Consider the following 21209-nt stretch of genomic DNA (forward strand, 5'->3'; position numbering starts at 1 on the left):
AAACATGAATTACATTGGACGTGGAATGACACAAATAACATTGATAGCATCCAAGCTCCTGTCGAATAAAATGAAGTAATTACTGATGTACGGTTGACAAAGTTGGAAAGAGCGTAGAAAATTAACTTCAACTCCGAAGTTCATTACGAGTAAAGCAATTTGACTGTAACTACATTTAACAGTGTTTGTGAACTGCAGGGCTGCACGTTACTACCATATGCCTAAATAGGGCAATGACTGTTGCTGTTTGAAATAGCACGCTGCAAACAGTGACAATTTATCCTAAAGGTGACTAATGCGCCGGAGCTGGAAATGCTCACCATACACTTGTAATGGTCTGAAAGGTGGTGATCAGTATGTCGCCGCGCAAACTCGAACGATGGACCTCCGTCTCCTTCCCTAGTCCAGGATCCACCACTGTCTCTCCAAAGAAAAACCCAAACGTTGCGTCAGACTTACCTCGCAACAAAGCCCCGAATCATCAGGTCATCCCCACTTTGTGGCCACAGCCGGAATCCCACATTTCCGTCATTTTACTATTGTTTCCGAAAAATACTCTACGTGGACTATGCTTGAATACTTAAAACCACCAATCAAAAATGGCAGCACTTTAATATGTCAATCGCATAATTCTCTGCATACGCATCCCTCCAGAAGACTGTCAAAATCCGCTGCTCCAATCCTATCACAGTCGTGATATACTCTTAGTACGTTTTCTAAAGCCATTGCCATCGTCCCAACCAAGGCACTGCTTTTCCGCGCACGCGGGAAGCGGCGTGGTTTGGGTGCCCAAGTGACTAAAAAATACACCTCTCCCGGTGGTATGGTTGCGGGAGTCCTGTCCTGCTGTCGTGACGGCCCATTTCAGCTGCCGGGGCGAAATGTTTTCACAAGGCCAACAGATACTGATCTCGCAGGATGGCCCACAGGAAACATCAGGTGCAAATGTGGAGGATCGGAGGAATGCACTCTCCTCGACGGAGAATAACTATCGGGACACCGATCTGTCGCGGCTAAGCTAAAAAAGTCGTAAAAAGTTGTGCCGCAGGCGCTTGGGACAATGTACTGTACCGAGCGAGATGGCGCAGTGGTTAGCACACTGGACTCGTATTCGGGAGGACGAAAATTCAAAACCACGTCCGGCCATCCTGATTAAGGTTTTCCATGATTTCCCTAAATAGCTTCTGGCAAATGCCGGGATGGTTCCTCTGAAAGGGCATGGCCGATTTCCTTACGTATCCTTCCCTAACCCGACGGGACCGATCACCTCACTGTCTGGTTCCTTCCCTCAAATCACCCACCCACAACGTACTGTGGCCAGCTACTAGCTGTTTTATGCCCATAGCTAGGGGATCCCCCTTGGCTCAGGCTGTATCTGTCACCGTGCTTTCCTCTGCATGAAAATGGTAACCCGAGACTTCACAAGCCGGGTCGATATACGTCCATCTGCAGACCTTATTTTCCCAACTGAAACCAACAAAGCGGCGTTTTTTTCCCTCTACGATCGGCGAGCTTCCCTTCATCTGACCACATCCGCAACAATCCATCAAATCTTAAGCAAAGTCCTGTTACCCCAAATTACTTCATGCTGTTAGTTACCAATGCCGGGATGGTTCCTGTGAAAGGGCACGGCAGATCTCCTTCCGCATTCTTGACACAATCCAAGCTTGTGCTCTGTCTCTAATGAAATCGATTCGACGGGACGTTGAAGCCCATCATCCTTCCTAAAGTCAGTGCTCAGCCGTCTTTAATAAACATCATGTCGGTCACAATGACTTCCCAACTCGATGCAAGAACCCTAACTGTATACGTCTTCTTGACTGAAGAAATAATGTGAAATATTGGCGAGCACAAAAGACTAGCCGTCTTTCAAATTTTCACATTAGATGGGGTTAATCAGGAGAACGTGTTGTTGAATAAAATTGCAGTATACTAAGCCATTTCTTGTTAAAATAACCATGCGAGTTGGCTTAGTGATAAAACAGTAACTCGCCACGCATTAAGGACAACGACATTAGGCAGCTCATATTTAGGTTAACTGTGGTTCCATGGTGGTGCCGCCGGCAATAGATGGTGAATCTCTGACATGCTTGCAAAACATCAGAAAAGTCATTAAACAAACGTCGGCAAAGACCCTAAGACATAAGCCAACAGGCTGTAAAGCATCTGGGATTTCTAACTGTGGTGTACATAATTAATTAATTAATTAATTCAGTTTATATTTGTTCACTCTGTGTTTTTGAGAGCCACTTGAGCTAACGGGATTTCTTACTGGTACGCCTTCTTGGAAGATCCTACAATCTTGGTGGCGTAAAAGCCACTGGTAGCCAGTTCCGCACAACATCAACACAAAGACTTGATTTCTTTAGTCACTTCCCTGTCTTTCTACTGAGTGATTGTATTGGACCATATTTCAGAAATAAAAGGTACATCAAGTAGAAAATCATAGGGGAAAAGTGCACCGAAAAGATTTAATACAACAAATCTGCCACGAAAGACTTCGTAATTTTGTCTCGTTTTGTTTGCTCATCAGATAGCGAAGATTATAGGCAGTTTGATGTCGTATTCTTTGACTTCTGAAAAGAATTCAGTACGGATCTGAGCTCCTGTTTACTGATCAAAATACAAGCTTATGGAATGTGGGGCCAAATTCGTTATTGGACTGAAGACTCTCAAACACAGCTCAGTACGCCGTTCTCAGGGTGATAAACAAAAATAATGTAGTGCGCAATAACAGATGAAAAGACCCACTACAGTTTGCTTAGCTGGTCAGTCAGAGAGAACAGCCTTCATTTGACCGATTATTCAGAAATTCTTATAGGTATACTTTCAGCTAAACATGAAGCGAAGCAAGCTAAACCTGAAAAAAAAAGAAATAATAATAAACCTACAATAAAGTTGATAATTTATAAAATTAAAACGGGTGATTAAGATAATTACAGACAATAAAATTAAAGCCATCTTACTAGGTGATATTTATGGAGGAGACGTTGAAGATTGAGTAGAATTCGTCTTGCCACAAGAGCAGACGACAACCCCCATTGGGAGGAGAAACAAGATGGGTGTTGCATGTAATGGAGAGCTGTACTCTCAAAAGCCCAGACGCCCAACTTCAGGCACGATTCAAAATCATGTGACTTTCCTCCCTCTTTGCCTTCCTGACAATCATTCTTATTTGGAATAAGTGAGGTGAGTTTCGCGATTGATAAATGGTACACGATTTTCCCATGGGCACACACAGATGTGTATGTGGAGTATAAATCTGGATGTAGATACGTATCGACACAAATTCCGGGATATTGTGGAGTGAACACATTTCGAAACGAGTGGGATTAGAACTTTAAGTTAATTGTGTGTGTTAATAACTAGCTTTTAGCGGGTGCCATTAATAATACTTTCAACAATTCTTTCCCAAATTTTATTGTACAGAGTGTATCACAATACGTATTGCAGGCTTCTAGGGCTGGTAGATAAAATTCTGATAAGGAACTTGTGCCCAGAAATGTACCATTTAGATGCAAAAAGTTTGAAGATCGGATCATTTTCAGATCTGCCACTTCACAAACTGATATGAGGGCGTCGTCAGGCTTCCATCGTCGCGTAGACGACGTGTACCCGAAACATTCACCATGCCATAGGCTCTAGTGGAACACAGGGGTCAGAGCTCAATGTCTCCGCAATGCACGTAACGTAAAGCGGGAGACCCGAAAGTGATACTATCATTAAATTTATTTTACATCCAATCGACACATTTCCGGAGATGGGTCCCTTATCAAAATTACTAACTCCTCTCTTAACCCCTAAAAGTCTATAGTTGGATCTGCGAAACATCTTGTTTATTTACTATTCTATTACCACTGCAAAAAAAACTGCCCAGTTAAGCGAGCTCGTTAAAGCACCAGCACCAGGATGCGGGAGGGCGAGCCTCAACCGATTCAAATCTGCCTCGCGGATTAATGACGAGGCCCGGTGATCGGCCCAGCATGGATGTGGTTTTTACGCGTTTTCTCACATTCTACCAGGAAAATGCCGGGCTAGTGCCCACATCCCGCCACAGATATACAGCACACAAACATTTAGAACACGTTCTCGCACTTGCACTGCGATATACTGCACACTTGTCCGAGAAAAACGTTTTCCCGTCGTAGGAAGAGTTGTAAAAGCATCGAGAATTCGCCCACAGGCCCATAGGGATGGGAGAAACCGACCATCGACCGGGTAAAACCGTTACCGATATTTTGCTTCTGAATAACCGGTATTTTTCGGTATTTCTTGGTCTCGACTATAACAGATTTTTCATTTTTTACCAATACTCGAGTAAAGAACCCAACATATCAATTCGCCATAGCAGCAGCAGCAATAAAAAATTTTTCTTTTTAAATGATTCGCTTTTTAAAAACGAGTTATGTTTGTCCGTAAATTCCCATTGCTTTCAAATACTGTTTTATTATAGAAAACAGGAAAAGGAATCAGTACCATTTTAATAATAACGCTTAAAAATTAGAAACCAGCTATAAACGCATGACAAAAGTAACGTACGGCACTACAAAGTCAATTATGCACGTGTTGGCGTGTGGGGTGGTCCATTAGACGGCACACGTGTATGTGCAGTGTGCAACATTTGCCCCAACGCGGCCCATACGGTAGATTCCCGCTGTCGGCCTCGGACATCAGTTGGATTGCAAGTTGGCTCTGTCGCCAGTTGCATGCGTTTTACGAAGTGCGGTGGCAATGAAAAACAATGCTCCATTTGCTGCGAAAGATTAAAAACGTGAGGGGGGCCGTACATACTTGCGACATCATATGAAGAGAAAACGTCTACAAAGTGTCTCGGTAGAGAAGGTAAATTTGATTCATATACCTACAGTTTTATTGACGCATTGCTTGTGATAGTAACAGAACACTTAATTTTGTGGTTGCTTTGCAGTGAAAACTGATACCATCCAAAAGTGACAGTGCAGGGAAGTCTCTAACGTGTGACCGCTGGCCCTCGCTGTCGCCGCGTCCATCTCCTTCACGTTTGCAGTCGTTGCTCGAAATAGTGAGACCTATTTCTGCCACAGCCCCAGTGTCATAAAAACCGTGATATCCCGTTCCTTCACATTCATTAGATGTTTTCAATCTTCAGTTGAAATTTACATTTGTTACTGGAACTAATACCAGTAAAAATAGCGAAATTCGTTAATTTCAGAGACTGGTTATCTTGAGCGAGCGGCTTTTAACAGTCATGTTAAACTGGAGACAAAAAGAACCGGTGTAACTGATAACCGCCATCCCTACAAGGCTGATGTCGTTTTTGGATGTCATTATCTCTCAGTTTGTTCACCATCCATGCGTTTATCTTCAAATCATTCTTCATATGTTTTTGTAATGTCGAGAATGGAACACCCAGCTCCTGTGACCGATTACAAATGGATTTCTTTGGCGAACGTTCCACAGATCGGGCAGCCTCCATACACGTTTCCAGTCGTGCTGGTGGTCGCCCTGAGCGGGCCTTGTCTTCTATGCAACCAGTTGCGAAGGCCTTTTTCTCCCACCGTAAAGTTATTGGCGGGGAAACTTCCTGAAGCCTTATAGTGATCTCTTGCTGAATATCTCTCACTGGTTTTCCTGTGTGGAGTCGTTCGTGAGCCCTCGCGCTCGTTATGATCCGTTACGCCATGATTTAAGTGGACTCGTCAGCCGTATTTAGGTGTATACCAGCACCTGCAACGATAAGAAATAACAATTCATAACATCTGTGTAACACATACCTGGTAATGGGACTTTGTGATCACTCTGTAGACGCATGTCGATAGGGTACACAGATTATAACATGGGTGGTGAATAAAAGACTGATAATCTTAGGTGTGTCTCTTTAAACCAATAACCACTGTCATCGCAAGGAATAGAGTAAAATATTGTAACGAAATTACTGTAATGGCATTGTTGTGTATGACTTCATACACAACGATAAGGAGATGTGGGGTACAGAATGGTGCAGCAACTCTCGTCGTAGGAAAGCTAGACAGAAGCAGAAATGAATAGCGAACAAGTTAACACAACAAACAGAAGATTTGCTTAACTTGTGTTTCTCCAAGCGAACAAAGACTCACTGCAAATAATGCAGCAAAAAACACAGCCCAGCTCATACAACAGCAACTAGGAAGAGGCTCCCTGTACTGAGCATGAATGATGGCGTTGTGGCGATGAGGCTCAAAGTGCAAGTGGGCTGAACTGTCACCGGCCGCCCTGTACCGCGGTAGCAGTGGGTTCTCCTAGAAAGGAACTGCAGGTGCACGAGACGTGGCTCAGCGAGCGTGCATTACTGGGTCTGCCAGATCCCAAGTGACTGCTGTCGGCATCGCATGGAAGATTCCTATTCTGCTGCCAACTGTGAAACGCCAGTAGGGTGGTACTGAAACGTGATGCCGTGGGAATAAGCTCTGGAAATAATAAGACACTTCACACAGGTAATAAGTACAGAGGAAGTGATCATAACACATCGTATGCCCACTATTAGCAAACAAATCGACAACAATTATAGAGTTTAACATAGTTATACAATGGCAGCTTCCTAGAACGAATAATGTAATGAGTGGTCTAATGCAAACTCAGATTTACAACAAAGAGCTTTTCATGGCTAAATAATTCCCCCCCCCCCCCCCTCTCATTCTACCCCCGCATTGATGCCACAAAATTTCTTTTTTTTTTACAGTATTACCGTTGTTCTAAGCAAACTCAAACAGTATCAGTATGTTGTTGTGGTCTTATGTCCTGAGACTGGTTTGATGCAGCTCTCCATGCTACTCTGTCCTGTGCAAGCTTCTTCATCTCCCAGTACCTACTGCAGCCTACATCCTTCTGAATCTGCTTAGTGTATTCATCTCTTGGTCTCCCTCTACTACTTTTACCTTCCGCGATGACCTCCAATACTAAATTGGTGATCCCTCAATGTCTCAGAACATGTCCTACCAACCGATCCCTTCTTCTAGTCAAGTTGTGCCACAAGCTCCTCTTCTCCCCTATTCTATTCAATACTTCCTCATTAGTGATGTGATCTACCCATCTAATCTTGAGCATTCTTCTGTAGCACATTTCGAAAGCTTCTATTCTCTTCTTGTCTAAACTATTTATCGTCGACGTTTCACTTCCATGCATGGCTACACTCCATACAAATACTTTCAGAAACGACTTCCTGATATTTAAATCTATACTCGATGTTAACGAATTTCTCTTCTTCAGAAACGCTTTCCTTGCCATTGCCAATCTACATTTTATATCTTATCGACTTCGACCATCATCAGTTATTTTGCTCCCCAAATAGCAAACCTCCTTTACTACTTTCAGAGTCTCATTTCTTAATCTAATTCCCTCGGCATCACCCGACTTAATTCGACTACATTCCATTATCCTTGTTTTGCTTTTGTTGATGTTCATCTTATATCCTCCTTTCAAGACACTGTCCATTCCGTTCAACTGCTCTTCCAAGTCCTTTGCTTCCGCTGACAGAATTACAATGTCATCGGGAACCTCAAAGTTTTTATTTCTTCTCCATTGATTTTGATACCTACTCCGAATTTTTCTTTTGTTTCCTTCACTGCTTGCTCAATATACAGATTGAATAACACCGGGTAGAGGCTACAACCCTGTCTTACTCCCTTCCTAACCACTGCTTCCCTTTCATGCCCCTCGACTCTTATAACTGCCATCTGGTTTCTGTACAAGTTGTAAATAGCCTTTCGCTCCCTGTATTTTACCCTTACCAGTATCAGTATATGTCAAAATAATTTCTCTGTGCCAATGAAAAAGTGGTGGTTATGTTCCAAAACACTTCGTATTAAAAAGTAAATCAGTGAGTTCAGCAAAAAAAAAAATGCCGGCTGTATATTATAACGAACAATCGCAGTCGGAAACCGTCAGAATGACTATAATTACAAAATTGTTTGCCTTAGTATGAAAGCCTGTGTAGTTAAGTGATAGTTTGTAACTGATGCCTTCAAGTACTTTCTGAAGTTTTATAATTAAGTGATTTCGGTCGATTGTTTGCTACTGCAGTGAGTTAGGTTCATCTTTCTTAAAATTATTTACGCTTGATTAAAATATTCCACTTCATAGCGCACATAAATAAATCTCGCAATTACTTAATCTCTTGGTTGGGGAGTAGGGTATTTGCAGAGGAGTGTTAAATCGCATAAATAACGTGAGATTGATATAAAAGTATGTTTTAAGATATCTTAAAACGAAGAGGACATAAGCAGTACTGGAAGAACATCGATTCACACTGAAACAGCAGCTGGTACATGCCTAGCGTCTGTATGGTGACCATGCATTACGATTTATGACGACAAAAGTGGCACATGTGTGGAAATTGTAAGGAAGAGACAAAAACGTTGTCGGCTTTAATGCAGTAAAATGTTGGTAAAGTTCTCTGAAACAAACCTGCTGGGAAGTAATCATGAGACGAAATTAGAAGAATGTAGAAGAAAGTAATCATGAGACGAAATTAGAAGAATGAGATTTTAAAAGTCGTTTGTTGCGACGCAATTGTGGATTCTGTGGTATCGTAAAGAGATTGTGGTGCTCCTGAAGACCACGCCTATCAACACAGCACGTCAGCACCCTCACACCGATGTCAATATAGAACCAAACTGGGAAGAGCTCTCCCCAGTTCGTGACCTCATCTGAAGAAGGCAACATCATAGTGTAGGACAAACGAGTTGTTAAAGTTTGTTAATAAATGCATCAATTAATGCTTTGCTAATCAATGTCACTTGTAAATTGTACTACAATCCTAAGGCAAAGAAGTGTGTCAAACATAACCGAACTTCTTATTCATTTATGTAGTAAAGTGACCTAATATTTCATGTGTTCTAGTTTGATGAGCCTTCTCCCAGAGCAATCAAAGAACCCACAGTTATGACCGGACGCTTGTACTTTCATCTGGTCACAACAGACTTATACAATGTTAATAATTAAAAATTTCGAAGACATTATTGTTTTGGTTTCTGTGGATTTTGTTATGGTTGTTTTTGCATCTATTGAAATAAGGAATCAGTATTTGCATATATTGAGAGCTAATAATACTCTTTTTCTTAGCAGTATTGCAGCAGTATTGCTACTGTCTATCAGTATATCTCTTTGTGATAGTTACTGATGGTATAGAAATGTCTGCAAGGTTACGTTGTAACGTGTCGTCTGCAGCTGATGTATGTCATCAAGTAAAGCGAACGCGTAACAGCTATAACGTTCAATTCCACGTCCTTTGTCCTATTGTGGCAACAGGATATTGCAGGAAATAGGCAACGGTTTTTTGTGTCGTCTCGTTGTGACATACGCCTCTGAAGTATCTTGATGCAAAATCTTAATTGACTGACTTTTCCAGTTAGTCCCAACAAAAAGTAATAACAGATATAAAAATTGACGATGTGTGTAAAAGGTGATAGTTGAGCACAATAGCAAAGATGTGAACTATTGAACGAGTCGAAACAGATGGACCAGTAATGAAAACTACACGGTTTGCGCTAGAGTATAATAATACTAATTCTGCTTTAAATTGTCAGGAGTTTTCTGAGATGGAAACGATGAGATAACAGTTGCGAAATGGTCGCTACTGTCTTTTTAAGTTACTCAGCAATTTATCAGTTAGTGTAACCCTTGAAACAGGCACTAATCACATCCTACAATTTACCTAGAGAAAACCCTTTGAATTATTCAGCAGCCGTCGGCGAGCAGTCGGAGCTCGTACACCAATAGAAGGAATGACAGCCAACGTCGATACTGGGAGGAATTTTTTTTCATATGTTACTGTCACCGATTATGAAACAAACGATGAGTCGTGTCCTTCGAAGCCCCGCAATTACGAGATAGGAATACAATATTTGGCGTTCTTCAGTTGTCCTTGGCGCTTGATTCCCTGGCAATGGCGAAGTAGTTACGCTTGTCGCCGCCAGATGGGCTGCAATGTGCCGCCGCTCCACGTTTCGTTGTCGTTATAATGTAGTGCATCTTATGAACTGCCAATGTATTTACTATAATACGGGACGTTTTAGCACAACATCTTGGTAATATCTTGTCTCAATGGTAGTCTGAAGTAATACGAACGAAACAGGGGCCCACGAGCAATACTGGACCTCGAAACAAATGGGTGGGATTTATTTGCCGAGCAGACCGTGCGTCAACTGTTGTAGTCAGGACAGTTTTTCTACAAATCATCTCTTGGTTATTGATAACAGTAGGCAAAATATATTTCTGTATACAACTTTTTAAGAAAACTGTAATTTGTAAGTGAGTGTAATACAGAAAAGTCTTCAAGCAGTAACCGACTGCGATGGTGGTGTAATGGTCAGCATAGTTGCCTTCCAAGCAGTTGATCCGGGTTCGATTCCCGGCCATCGCAGGAATTTTTTTTTACTTGGTATTTACAATTAATAATTTCATGATACACGAAAAAATTTTTTCTTGTCTCAATATTAACTTCCATTACTTTTTGCTGAAGAAGTAAGTAATGCATTATCTTTTTCTGCGGATTGTGCTAGTAAACTCAAGCAATGCGAGACAGTAGATTAAAAACTGAAACTGCTTCTTTATGCACAACTGTCGGTTTTTTTTTCTGGGAAAATCTTTGGAAAGCGGACTTCGTTTTAGCAAAAATTTGGAGAACGTGTATTCGAGGAAGCTGCACGACGATTCTACTGTGTCCTTAGTATACTGTGCTAAAGGACCACGAGAATAAGAGCCCGTACCGAGGAACACAGTCATTTTTCCTTCGTACTATTCGCGAATGGTATAGAACAGAGACTTAGTAGTGTAGGTACGACGTATCTGCGATGTATGCTGTCCGTTGGCGTCCGGAGCTTTATACTCGGAGGTGGCAAAAGTTATGGGCTGCCTTCTAATATCGTGTCGGACCTCCTTTTGTGCGGCGCAGTGCAGCACTTAGAATTGGCATGGACTCGACAATCCGTTGGAAGCCCCCTTGCAGAAATACTGAGCCATGCTACCCCAACTGCTGTCTACAATAGCGAAAATGTTGCCGATGCCCGAGCGGTTCTAGGCGCTACAGTCTGGAACTGCGCGACCGCTACGGTCGCAGGTTCGAATCCTGCCTCGGGCATGGATGTATGTGATGTCATTAGGTTAGTTAGGTTTAAGTAGTTCTAAGTAGTAGGGGACTGATGACCTCAGAAGTTAAGTCCCATACCGCTCAGAGCCATTTGATTTTCTTGTTGCCGATGCGGTATGCTATGCGCGAACTGAGGTCTCGATTGTGTCTCATAAATGTTCGATGGAGCACATGTCGGGCGCTCTGGGTGGCCGAATCACTCGCTCGAATTGTCCAGAATGTTCTTCAAACCAATAGCGAGCAACTGTAGTCCAGTGACGAGACATTGTTGTTAGGCAAGATGATGTCCGGCTGTAAATGTCTCCAGTTAGCAGAACATAACCATTCACAGTCAATGATACTTTCAGTTGGGCCAGAGGGACCAATCCATTCCATGTAAACATAGCCCATACCATTGTGGAGTCATCGCTAGCTTGCAGAGAGCCTTGTCGACAACTTGGGTCCATGGCTTCGTCTGCGCCACACTCGACTATCATCAGCTCTCACCATCTGAAATTGGGACTCGTCTGATCATGCCAAGATTTTCCAGTTGTCTAGGGTCCAACTGATATGATCACGAGTCCAGGACAGGCGATGTCATGATAATGAAAATGTTGAAGTGTGTGTGAAATCTTATGGGACTTAACTGCTAAGGTCATCAGTCCTAAGCTTACACACTACTTAACCTAAATTATCCTCAGGACAAACACACACACACACACACACACACACACACACACACACACACACACACACACACACACACCCATGCCCGAGGGAGGACTTGAACCTCCGCCGGGACCAGGACGATATCATGCTATTGGCAAAAATACTCGTATCTGTTGACTGACATAACCCATTAACGCCAAATTTCGCCACGTATCCTAACATATACGTTCATTATACGTCCCACATTGATTACTGTTGTTATTTCACTACTGTTGTTATTTCACGCAGTGATGCTTGTCTGTTAGCATTGACAACTCTACGCAAACGCAGCTGCTCTCGGTCGTTAAGTGAAGGCTGCCGCCACTGCCTTGTGTGTGGTGAGAGATAATGCATGAAATTTGGTATTCTCGGCACATTCTTGTTCGGTGGATCTAGGAAAACTGAATTCTCTAACGATTTCCGAAGTGGAATGTCCAATGCGTGTAGCACCAACTACCATTCCGCTTTCAAAAATATGGTTCAAATGGCTCTCAGCACTATGCGACTTAACTTCTGATGTCATCAGTCGCCTAGAACTTAGAACTAATTAAACCTAACTAACCTAAGGACACCACACACATCCATGCCCGAGGCAGGATTCCAACCTGCGACCGTAGCGGTTCCAGACTGTAGCGCCTAGAACAGCACGGCCACTCCGGCCGGCTATTCCGCGCTCAAAGTCTGTTAACTCTCACCGTGCGGCCATAATCACGTCGGAAACCTTTACACATGAATCACGTAATTGCAAAAAACCGTTCCGCCATTATACAAGCCTTTTATATCTTATGTACGCGATACTACAGCCATATGTATGTGTGAATGTTGCCATCCCCTAGCTTTTGTCAGCTCATTGTACCTTGGTTGATATTCATCTTGTAATCTATTCTTTTCTCCTGATCTTCCGGGTTTTTTTAACGCCTCTGACAGAACTATGTCACTGGTAAACCTCATTTTTGTCTTCTCTTTGAAGTTCATTCCTTTCCAAATTTCTTCTTGTTTTCCTTTGCATTTTGCGCAATACAAAGGTTGCACAATACAGGGGATAGGCTTTAGTCCTGTCTCACTCTTTTCTCCACTACTGAATACTTCGTCACTCACACCTGTAGTCTGGTTCTGTACAGGTTACGGACAACCTTTCGGCCACTATATTTGATCGCTCATACTTTCACATTTTCGACGAGTGTATTCCAGTCAACATTGAGAAAAGTTTTCTCTAAATGTGCAAATGCTGTAAAGTTTAGTTGGCTTTTCTTCAGTCTGCCTGGTAAGACACTTCTTACATTCGGCATCGACTCGTGTGTTCCTATATGTTTCCGGAAGCTAATGCCTTTTATACAGAAGTCGAAACGCCTCTGGAAAATTAGATAAGAATATTGCGTTTAGATTATAAGCGGAACATCTTTATTAATTCCTTCCACATGAGCTACGGGGATGTGCACCAGAGTACTGTGCTTAAGCTTTTGGCCTTGGCAGTATCTGTCAGCAGCTTGACCTTATCTCGTGCTGTGTACGGCAGGTCCTCTGTCCTTGGAGCGTATTTGTACAGAGTAAGGTCGGACTTCTCGCACACGTTTCGGCAGTGGCTGCTCCTGCACTCTGCCACTGGCGAGGAAAGAAGGCCAGCAGGTCACACGGCCTGGCCTGTAGCCTCCTACCGCTGCTCCGGCTGTCCACGTTGTCATTGCAGGTGGTGGGGCACGGCGAGCGAGGCTGCAGGCGTCTGCTAGCTATGGGTGGGGAAAACCGACCAATTGAAAACGATACCGGTGTTTTAGTTTTGAATAACCGGTATTTTTCGGAATTTCTTTGGTCTCGGTTATAACACTTATCTTTTTGTTTGTTTTTACTAATAACCGAGTTAAAAGAAACGAAATAACAATTAGCCATAGCAGCAATGCTAAATTTTTCGTTTTTAAATAAATCTTTTTTAAGGAAGGAGTAACATTCATTCATAAAATCTGTGTTGCTTTGAATTATTGCGTGATTATAGAAAATGGGTTAAAGTGATCTTTGCTATTTTAATAAGAATGCTAACAGAAACGATCAACAAACACAGGGCGTACGAATGGGTGCAAGATTGCTGAGGCCTTAATGCTGTGTGGGGTGGTCTTTTAGGTATTATGCGTGTCGTGCAGTGTGCAGGACTTGCTCGCTCCTGGTCTATAACAGTAGTTTCTGTCGTTGCAGGACATACGTTGTATTACAGAATGGCACCAACCGTAATTTGGAAATAATCGTACTAAGTGATGTAGCAATGAACTACACTGCTTTATTTGATTTAAAAGGTGAAAGATCTGTCTGAAAGAGAAAGGCAGTTTGTAAACTGTAAAATTAAAAGGTAAAATAGAGTTCTTCACCTTCAGTTTTTACCCTTGCTGGCCATTCTTAATCTCCAAATAGTTATATGATCCTCGATTACAACATGATTTTTGAACAGAGTTTTAAAAAATCAGAATCACCAGAGGAATACTGGTGATTTTTTGTAGTATTCAACAACTTATGACTTTTCGAGGCAAACTGTGGACAGTCTGCTTTTTTTTACCTGTTTAATTTAATATTTTCAGTCTATGTAACTTGAAACTGAGTAAGTAAAAGTTTTTCAATTTCTGTTCGATTTCCACGTTTATTACGGGAAATAATGGGAATAAAAACCCGAAGACTGGTTATTTCAGAAACCGGTTATTTTAGCGGTTTTAACAGTCAAGTTAAACTGGTGCGGTAAAAAACCGATAAACAGAAAATCACCTGTTTCAGCGATAAGCACCATCCCTGGTGCTAACTGTTCAGACGGGGCAGGACGGCTGGGGCGTAACAAAAAGTTCGAATAATTGAGCATTCAATTTAACGGAAGTTTGAATGATCAAGGAGAAATCAATAACAGTCGAATTTCAGAAATAAAATAGCAAAATATTACTATGGTTTCAGTATCATTCGCATTTCTTTAAAAATCAATAACTATAATTGAAGGAAAGTTACTTTTGGCGGTTTTATTAGTTTTTATATATTTTAACATTTGAAACGAAAGACACATACGAATTTCCGAGAATACATACTAAATCACCACTTTCAATTTGAAAACAGCTCACTCGAGGCGAACCCTTGATTACGGAGACTAACAGCGAATGAGTAGGCTTTGCTTTCAACATCGGTAATCTCCAACTCCGATTCCTTAAAGAGCTGTATTCTCATGTATAAAAGAGCGTCAAATACATGATTACTTTGCAAATGAGTGAATGTATTACATATTTGACGTGATGCATGTGAAACATTTAAAGCTCGAAGAAGCAACGTTGTTATTGCTTTGGTTTTATTAGTTTCTGATTATTCTCCCAGAGACTAATGAAAAAGTCAGAACAAAACTGGTTAATTTGCGCTCCATTTTAATAAAGTTTTTCATGTATCTCATTTTTAACATTTCTCGACATTTATGGCGTAATATATGCAGAACAATGTGCCGTACAATGACAAAACTTTGTACATACATTCAGTGGCATATGTGGATACTGTCTTTAAATTATGTTGAGAATAGTGTTAATAGCAAAGAAGTAACAAACTAAAACATTATGCCTCATGCTCAAGTTTTACTGCATAAAGAGCGTAAATCTAGACAGCTATGAAGTTTTTTTTTCCTTTCGTTATTCTGTAGGAGTGAGAGCGAGAAAAAGTTTCGAGAAGACTGGACATTGTGAATAACGTTTCTTGGAAATCGTTAAGGTTCTCATTGTCTGAGACTGCATATACCCAGTGTAGTTTGGGCGTGACTTATTGTGTTAAACCATTGAGCTACGATTGCACCTCTTAATGAGTAGATTGTGAGAGGATTTTAAATATTTAATTTTGTGAATAACTATAAGAAATATTGAAAAGCAAGTGTTCGTTGCTCCTGGGAGCAGTTACAGATACAACCTGCAACTGACTTCAGGCGAAAGTAGTTTATGAAGGGAGATTATAATCTTCGATAGGTATGCTTCGTCCTCTGTATCGCCGCAACAGTTTCAGTAAGCGTTCTTCAATACACAGGGATTTCTCTTGCCCGCTCTACTTTCACCATCCATATGATAAGTTTTCAGCAAACCGAACTTTCTGCTTCAAGTCTGTCGACAGCAAGGATGGAGAAATCCTGAAAGTTTGCGCTGCAACCTTTTTTCTCACTCCACGCTCCACAGCCTCAGTAATCGGCTTCTTTTCTGCAAGGATCAAGCCCTTGTACTTTTTTGAGGTAATTTTTACAACTGATTTATACACGGTACTACATTCAGCATTAATGAAGAAATAAATGATTGCCATGGAGGGCCGAATAACGAAACGAGCACGAAGTAATTCGAATTACCGAGCTTTAGATAGCCGCTAACTTCGTATTATAGTACGTTTGCGGATGGCCTGTCGTGACAATCTCTTCAATTTATCGAGTGTACCAAACCCCACATGATTTCTTCGATCATTCAATTTTTTTTCATTTCGGTCATCAGAGATTTTATTTATCGAGGTTCAAATTAAAATAGTCTGCTGTTTTTGCTGGACCACTCAGGGCTGGGTTTACACACAGACCTTGCTCACTTCGCAGAAATCTGAGAGAGCTCTCAAATGATAGAGCACAGCAATCAGTCATCCTTTCCTTGCAGGTTTTATTTGGCAAATACAGATTTCAGTTTGTGCCTAGCCATTATTAATGCAGCATTTCATAGTATCAATGCATGTTCTAGTGCGTCAGTCCCCCGTTGTTCGGGCTTCTGTCACAGCTCTTTCAAAACTACTGAAGACTAGTAGTCTTGAAAGAATTGTGACAGAAGCCCGAACAACAGGGCACTGACATACTAGAATATGCATTGATACTAAGAAATGGTGCTCAAATGGTTCAAATAGCTCTGAACACTATAGGACTTAACATCCGAGGTTATCAGTCCCCTGGAACTTAGAACTACTTAAACCTAACTGACCTAAGGATATCACACACATCCATGCCCGAGACTGGATTCGAACCTGCGACCGCAGCAATCGCGAGGTTCCGAAATGAAGCGCCTAGAACCGCTCGGTCACCGCGGCCGGCTAGAAATGGTGCTACATTAATGTTAGATCTAGATTTGTCACATAAAACCTGCAAGAAAAGGACGAATGATTGCTGTGCTCTACCATTTGAAAGTTGTAAAACAGTGGAGTGCAGCCACGTCCCTGATGGAAGGTAGCGTGCTGACAAAGCCTTGTTAGTAAAACCACGGTATTGTCATGTCTCGAGATGTCGGAGACCTTGCTGACGTTGCAGCAACCTGACTGACATTCGTCTGCTGAACACACGTCCCGAATTAGTTTTGGAATCAGTTCATTGACTCTTCTGGGAACGCTAGACTTAAGACAGTGCAGGAAGTTTTACCACGAAAACATCAAACATGAAAAATCGGTTTACAAGAAATAATACTGCAGCTACGACAAAACATTATGTATTTGGGTTTTTTTTCCTTTCGTTAACGAACAAAAATCGTTTAAAGCGAAAAGACCTTGATCTTTGGACGAGCCAACAAATTGGCTTTCTGCCATCACGTCTTCACCCAAATTTATTTGCCTTTATCTTCGTTAGATGGAAAAAAGTGAAGAACGATTGCTATCGTTGTTACACTACCGCTTGTCTTTCGATGTTGCCACCGTCAGAACATTCCAGTTAGTTTCTGAATTCGTTGAATTGCGTATCTAAATCAGTGAACTTCGTGTCAAAATGGTTTCCTGTTCTTGGTTTTTAAGTGGAGGTACCGTAAAATTTTTATATGCGATGGCAAAGAGCACGAGGATGAACTGTCCCATTTTCCTGGGCCACTACAGTCACTACTTCCTAACGTCGTTGTACCTTTGTGGTCTACTTTGGAGAAGAGGGCACGTGACCGCTATCCACCTTCACCATCGTCACCAGAATTGGCCACTATTTTTTGGGTAGAATGGTACAAAATTCCCTTGAAGACCCTACAGGACCTCTCCTTACTCGTTCCGAGACAACTGGAAGCTGCCAACGGTTTGCCGTATGGTGATGTGTTGTGATGATTCCAAATTTTTGTCCAACCTTGTACCTCAGCTACTTCTCTGCTAACATTAGTTACAGCAGAGCAGAAATTTGTCGGACCTCTTCTCTTGATGACGGGACAACTTTTTGCTGTGTTGTTACTGTGTTACTATTTGGTCAAGTTGGACACATGTCGTTAAACGGTTTTTTCCAATGCCAAAGAAAAAAGTATAGAGCTCCATCACAAAAAGTTGGGTTTTATTATTCTGCAGATATGAACGTCAAGAATTATTTGTATGCGAGATAGAATTCGTTACATTATCGACCATAAATTAGCGAAAATCACGCCTCGTTATACGGGGACACACTCATTATGGATTTGTTTTGGTTAACCTGTCTTACCTAGATACACTACATAAGGAGATTTCTTGTAGAGTTTGTCAGTAACCACAGATTGTATTGTAGGAAACTTGAAATCGATGGTTAACATCCGAGATAGCTTGTTAATCAATTGTAAGCCGGAATTGAGACTTTGTCCTGCATACTGAATACTGACAACTTCTTGTTGTCTTTGCCTGACATACCGTATGCTCAGTAACTAACAACGGAGACGGGGCAGCGGATCGGATCTTCGTCCTTACTGCTCAGAATAAACCACTTGTACTTATCAGTCACAACATTATGTCCAACTCTGTCGCGGGTAAGAGCGGCAACGCATCGTGGCTTGGAAGCAATGAGGCCTTGGTAGATCGCTGGAGGGAGCAGGCATCACATCTGCACACACAAATCACCTTACCCCCGTAAACTACGGGGAAGGTAGCGATGAGCTCTAACGCCAGGTCCAGTCACATCCCAGATGCGTTCGATCGTGCACTAATCTGGCGAGTTGAGGAGGCAGCACATCACTTGGAACCGCTACCGTGTTTCTCGAACTACTCCATCACATTCTTGGCCTTGTGACACGGCGCATTATCTTGTTGAAAACTTCCACTGCCGTCGGGAAACATGATCGTCATCAAGGGGTGTATGTGGTCTGCAACCAGAGTGCGATAGTCCTTGGCCGTCATGGTGCCTTTCAGGAGTTCCACTGGATCCATGGATGCCCACGTGAATGATCCCCGGAGTATAATGGAGCCGTCGCCAGCTTGTCCCCGTCCCTCAGAATACGTGTCATGCAGCTGTTCACCTGAAAGATGACAGATTCGCGTGCTAACATCGGAATGATGAAGAAGATATCGGAATTCATCAGATCATACAACGCTCTGCCACTGCGTCAACGTCCAGTCCGATGGTCACGCGCTCATTTCAGTCGTAGTTGCCGATGTCATGGTTTCAACATTAGCACATGCATGGGTCGTCGGCTATGGAGGCCCATAGTTAGGGGTGTTCGGTGCACTGTGTGTTCAGACGCAATTGTAGTATGTCCAGTTTTAAAGTCTGGTATTAGTTCCTTCACAGTTCGCCGCTTGTCCTGCTTTACCAATCGGCTCTGTCTACAACGTCCGACATCTGTAATGAGGTGTGCCCGCTAACCACACGACGTCCGGACGTAGTTGCACCTTGGTTTCGCCCCATGTTGAAGACACTCACCACAGCATTCCTGCGACACCCGACCAGTCGTGCAGTTCACGAAATGCTCGTGCCGAGCCCCCGGGCCAACACAATCTGCCTTCGGTCAAACTCAGACAGCTCGCGCGTCTTCCCCATTTCAACACATGCTCGCTCATACTACAACACACGGTGCGTGTATCTGACTAGCAGTCATTCCTCGTTAGGTGACGCTGCTATCGTCTGGACGGGTTTACTCGATAGTAGGTCGGTGGTCATAATGTTCTGGCTGATCAGTGTACGTGTTATGAGCATTTAAGGGGAAAGGAAGATCGTGTTGAATACGTCGTGCCACTTGTTGCCTGCGAACTGTGTCAGTGGCGTAAGTACTTCGTGGCGTCTGCAGTGTAATGTTGTTATGCTGCAAGACACGGTTGTGCAAATGAAAAAACAAAAACAGTATATGTGTAGAAAGGAGAGGCAAGGTTTACACACGGCCTGTTCTTTTCTGCATAATTATCTATAGGCCTACACTGTAAGCACGGTTCTGTGTGTAGCGGAGATTACTTCGTAGGGCAAGATGGTATCTCAGCTTTCCTGTTTCACTTGCGAATGGTGCTCGGAAGGAACATGTGGTGGTACAGTTTAGGTGTGACCTCGAATTTCCGTAAGTTTATCGCCATTTCGCGCCGTGTAACTTCTGTGTAACTTGTGTATTACTGTTACGTGTGTTTACGGAATATTAGCAGATCGTTCAGTGATCAGCAACACCTCTCTTGTAACGTTTGCCTGTGGAGAAACGAGCTGTTCTTCTTTGGCTCATCTCTGTCTCCTTCTTAACCTTATCTGGCAATGGTCCCAGACTGATACCTAATTCTCAAGGAATGGTCGAAAGAGATTTTGCAAACTACTTCTTTTGTTGGTGAAGTTCATTCGCTTAGAATTCTTCTGAGGACTCTGTCTTGTGTCTGATTTTGAGCATCCGTTCCCCATTCAACCACTTCGGCTGCATACTGTTATACGTTTTACAGTTGAGACTATTTCTACTGAGAAGTAGTCACTGCTGTAACAACAACAGCCTTCCCCACTCGTAATACCATTGGCGAACAGTTTCATACAATGTACGGCGTTATTAATTACTCATTTATATGTTGTGTCGCTACAAGCAGTAGTACCTGTAATACCTCCTTGGAAGATATATACGCCGGCCGCGGTGGTCTCGCGGTTCTAGGCGCGCAGTCCGGAACCGTGCGACTGCTACGGTCGCAGGTTCGAATCCTGCCTCGGGCATGGATGTGTGTGATGTCCTTAGGTTAGTTAGGTTTAAGTAGTTCTAAGTTCTAGGGGACTGGTAACCACAGCAGTTGAGTCCCATAGTGCTCAGAGCCATTTGAACCATTTGAAGATATATACAGCTGGTGTCACCTCTGATCGGATTCCACTCTTAAAAAAGTTGTTATGAGTCTTATTGGCGAATAACTCGTTAGTTAATTAACAAGATGGCTCCTATTTCCTTACAAAGCGTCGGAGAGGTCGATCATCACTAGCAGTGTCCCATACACTCACTCGACTACGCACTGCTAAATGTGGGATTTAATCCAGGACCTTGGTGCATCCGCCAGGAACAATCTGCTTATAGATCAGTAGCGTTTCTTCCATCACCTGAATTCTAACGGACGATCTCCTCGTCATCAGACAAGCCTGCGATAGCGACGGAGACAGTGAAAATGAATCAGAAATGTAACAGCTTCTCGGAGCGAATTAGACACAGAGTGTATTCGCGGATGTAAGACGTTCATTGGACATATACCTGTAGTAGTAACGACTCTCAATGAATTGAAAGCAAGGGAAATGGAAAACACTCGCTGTGGCGTAAAATATTCT

The 21209-nt window shown here is 42.5% G+C and overlaps 1 protein-coding gene and 1 non-coding gene across 2 annotated transcripts in view; both read left to right on the top strand.

The window, feature by feature from the left end:
- Positions 1 to 21209, top strand: part of LOC126336334 (uncharacterized) — a 1038948-nt gene that overhangs the window by 307595 nt on the left and 710144 nt on the right. The window lies entirely within an intron of this gene.
- Trnag-ucc (transfer RNA glycine (anticodon UCC)) lies at positions 10307 to 10378 on the top strand. Its single transcript has one exon. It is a non-coding gene; the product is annotated as a tRNA-Gly (tRNA).

Source organism: Schistocerca gregaria, chromosome 2 (assembly GCF_023897955.1).
Source record: "Schistocerca gregaria isolate iqSchGreg1 chromosome 2, iqSchGreg1.2, whole genome shotgun sequence".
NCBI lineage: Eukaryota > Metazoa > Arthropoda > Insecta > Orthoptera > Acrididae > Schistocerca > Schistocerca gregaria.